The sequence below is a fragment of the Trachinotus anak genome, unplaced genomic scaffold (genome assembly GCF_046630095.1).
Source record: "Trachinotus anak isolate AG129_WGS33_773 ecotype Australia unplaced genomic scaffold, CSIRO_AGI_Tana_v1 ptg000019l, whole genome shotgun sequence".
Classification (NCBI taxonomy): domain Eukaryota; kingdom Metazoa; phylum Chordata; class Actinopteri; order Carangiformes; family Carangidae; genus Trachinotus; species Trachinotus anak.
Window position 1 is genome coordinate 12363546 of NW_027273870.1, and position 4395 is coordinate 12367940.

The following is a 4395-nucleotide window of genomic DNA, read 5'->3' on the forward strand; positions in this document are numbered from 1 at the left end:
AACGCCAAAGATTGCTGTAATAAGCTATTCCTTTGCAGAAACGCTAAAAGAGTGCTGTAATATGCATGGGATAATAGTTTTAGTGAAGATTTTGTCAATGTGCACTCAAAGCACATAACTGAGGCGCTTCTCACTCAATCTGAGTGAATTTGCCTTCGCTGTGTTCTGCAACTGCGTTGTCGAACCGGCAGCTGTCAAAAACTAATATACTGTTGAAAAGTGAAAGGAAAAGCTGATTTAGTGTGACTTTTGTCATCTACAGTCTCAAGACACCATACAAGATTGCTTTCTAAACAAAACCTGTTTCTGAGCTCATTCACAAGTTCAACTGTTATTTCTACCCAGAATGTGACAAAAACGCATCTCCTTTGCAGAAACGCCAAAGAGTGCTGTAATATGCATCTCCTTTGCAGAAACGCTAAAAGAGTGCTGTAATAAGCTACTCCTTTGCAGAAACGCTAAAAGAGTGCTGTAATATGCATGGGATAATAGTTTTAGTGAAGATTTTGTCAATGTGCGCTCAAAGCACATAACTGAGGCGCTTCTCACTCAATCTGAGTGAATTTGACTTCGCTGTGTTCTGCAACTGCGTTGTCTCACCGGCAGCTGTCAAAAACTAATATACTGTTGAAAATTGAAAGGAAAAGCTGATTTAGTGTGACTTTTGTCATCTACAGTCTCAAGACACCATACAAGATTGCTTTCTAAACAAAACCTGTTTCTGAGCTCATTCACAAGTTCAAGTGTTATTTCTCCCCAGAATGTGACAAAAACGCATCTCCTTTGCTGAAACGCCAAAGAGTGTTGTAATATGCATCTCCTTGCAGAAACGCCAAAGAGTGCTGTAATATGCATCTCCTTTGCAGAAACGCCAAAGATTGCTGTAATAAGCTATTCCTTTGCAGAAACGCTAAAAGAGTGCTGTAATATGCATGGGATAATAGTTTTAGTGAAGATTTTGTCAATGTGCGCTCAAAGCACACAACTGAGGCGCTTCTCAGTCAATCTGAGTGAATTTGCCTTCGCTGTGTTCTGCAACTGCGTTGTCGAACCGGCAGCTGTCAAAAACTAATATACTGTTGAAAATTGAAAGGAAAAGCTGATTTAGTGTGACTTTTGTCATCTACAGTCTCAAGACACCATACAAGATTGCTTTCTAAACAAAACCTGTTTCTGAGCTCATTCACAAGTTCAACTGTTATTTCTCCCCAGAATGTGACAAAAACGCATCTCCTTTGCAGAAACGCCAAAGAGTGCTGTAATATGCATCTCCTTTGCAGAAACGCTAAAGAGTGCTGTAATATGCATCTCCTTTGCAGAAACGCTAAAAGAGTGCTGTAATAAGCTACTCCTTTGCAGAAACGCTAAAAGAGTGCTGTAATATGCATGGGATAATAGTTTTAGTGAAGATTTTGTCAATGTGCGCTCAAAGCACATAACTGAGGCGCTTCTCACTCAATCTGAGTGAATTTGACTTCGCTGTGTTCTGCAACTGCGTTGTCGAACCGGCAGCTGTCAAAAACTAATATACTGTTGAAAAGTGAAAGGAAAAGCTGATTTAGTGTGACTTTTGTCATCTACAGTCTCAAGACACCATACAAGATTGCTTTCTAAACAAAACCTGTTTCTGAGCTCATTCACAAGTTCAACTGTTATTTCTCCCCAGAATGTGACAAAAACGCATCTCCTTTGCTGAAACGCCAAAGAGTGCTGTAATATGCATCTCCTTTGCTGAAACGCCAAAGAGTGCTGTAATATGCTACTCCTTTGCAGAAACGCTAAAAGAGTGCTGTAATATGCATGGGATAATAGTTTTAGTGAAGATATTGTCAATGTGCACTCAAAGCACATAACTGAGGCGCTTCTCACTCAATCTGAGTGAATTTGACTTCGCTGTGTTCTGCTACTGCGTTGTCGAACCGGCAGCTGTCAAAAACTAATATACTGTTGAAAATTGAAAGGAAAAGCTGATTTAGTGTGACTTTTGTCATCTACAGTCTCAAGACACCATACAAGATTGCTTTCTAAACAAAACCTGTTTCTGAGCTCATTCACAAGTTCAACTGTTATTTCTCCCCAGAATGTGACAAAAACGCATCTCCTTTGCAGAAACGCCAAAGAGTGCTGTAATATGCATCTCCTTTGCAGAAACGCTAAAAGAGTGCTGTAATATGCATGGGATAATAGTTTTAGTGAAGATTTTGTCAATGTGCGCTCAAAGCACATAACTGAGGCGCTTCTCACTCAATCTGAGTGAATTTGACTTCGCTGTGTTTTGCAACTGCGTTGTCGAACCGGCAGCTGTCAAAAACTGATATACTGTTGAAAATTGAAAGGAAAAGCTGATTTAGTGTGACTTTTGTCATCTACAGTCTCAAGACACCATACAAGATTGCTTTCTAAACAAAACCTGTTTCTGAGCTCATTCACAAGTTCAACTGTTATTTCTCCCCAGAATGTGACAAAAACGCATCTCCTTTGCTGAAACGCCAAAGAGTGCTGTAATATGCATCTCCTTTGCAGAAACGCTAAAAGAGTGCTGTAATATGCATGGGATAATAGTTTTAGTGAAGATTTTGTCAATGTGCGCTCAAAGCACATAACTGAGGCGCTTCTCACTCAATCTGAGTGAATTTGACTTCGCTGTGTTCTGCAACTGCGTTGTCGAACCGGCAGCTGTCAAAAACTAATATACTGTTGAAAAGTGAAAGGAAAAGCTGATTTAGTGTGACTTTTGTCATCTACAGTCTCAAGACACCATACAAGATTGCTTTCTAAACAAAACCTGTTTCTGAGCTCATTCACAAGTTCAACTGTTATTTCTCCCCAGAATGTGACAAAAACGCATCTCCTTTGCTGAAACGCCAAAGAGTGCTGTAATATGCATCTCCTTTGCAGAAACGCTAAAAGAGTGCTGTAATATGCATGGGATAATAGTTTTAGTGAAGATTTTGTCAATGTGCGCTCAAAGCACATAACTGAGGCGCTTCTCACTCAATCTGAGTGAATTTGACTTCGCTGTGTTCTGCAACTGCGTTGTCGAACCGGCAGCTGTCAAAAACTAATATACTGTTGAAAAGTGAAAGGAAAAGCTGATTTAGTGTTACTTATGTCATCTACAGTCTCTAGACACCATACAAGATTGCTTTCTAAACAAAACCTGTTTCTGAGCTCATTCACAAGTTCAACTGTTATTTCTCCCCAGAATGTGACAAAAACGCATCTCCTTTGCTGAAACGCCAAAGAGTGATGTAATATGCATCTCCTTTGCAGAAACGCTAAAAGAGTGCTGTAATAAGCTACTCCTTTGCAGAAACGCTAAAAGAGTGCTGTAATATGCATGGGATAATAGTTTTAGTGAAGATTTTGTCAATGTGCTCTTAAAGCACATAACTGAGGCGCTTCTCACTCAATCTGAGTGAATTTGACTTCGCTGTGTTCTGCAACTGCGTTGTCGAACCGGCAGCTGTCAAAAACTAATATACTGTTGAAAAGTGAAAGGAAAAGCTGATTTAGTGTGACTTTTGTCATCTACAGTCTCAAGACACCATACAAGATTGCTTTCTAAACAAAACCTGTTTCTGAGCTCATTCACAAGTTCAACTGTTATTTCTCCCCAGAATGTGACAAAAACGCATCTCCTTTGCTGAAACGCCAAAGAGTGCTGTAATATGCATCTCCTTTGCAGAAACGCCAAAGAGTGCTGTAATATGCATCTCCTTTGCAGAAACGCTAAAAGAGTGCTGTAATATGCATGGGATAATAGTTTTAGTGAAGATTTTGTCAATGTGCGCTCAAAGCACATAACTGAGGCGCTTCTCACTCAATCTGAGTGAATTTGACTTCGCTGTGTTCTGCAACTGCGTTGTCGCACCGGCAGCTGTCAAAAACTAATATACTGTTGAAAATTGAAAGGAAAAGCTGATTTAGTGTGACTTTTGTCATCTACAGTCTCAAGACACCATACAAGATTGCTTTCTAAACAAAACCTGTTTCTGAGCTCATTCACAAGTTCAACTGTTATTTCTCCCCAGAATGTGACAAAAACGCATCTCCTTTGCTGAAACGCCAAAGAGTGTTGTAATATGCATCTCCTTGCAGAAACGCCAAAGAGTGCTGTAATATGCATCTCCTTTGCAGAAACGCCAAAGAGTGCTGTTATATGCATCTCCTTTGCAGAAACGCTAAAAGAGTGCTGTAATATGCATGGGATAATAGTTTTAGTGAAGATTTTGTCAATGTGCTCTCAAAGCACATAACTGAGGCGCTTCTCACTCAATCTGAGTGAATTTGACTTCGCTGTGTTCTGCAACTGCGTTGTCGAACCGGCAGCTGTCAAAAACTAATATACTGTTGAAAAGTGAAAGGAAAAGCTGATTTAGTGTGACTTTTGTC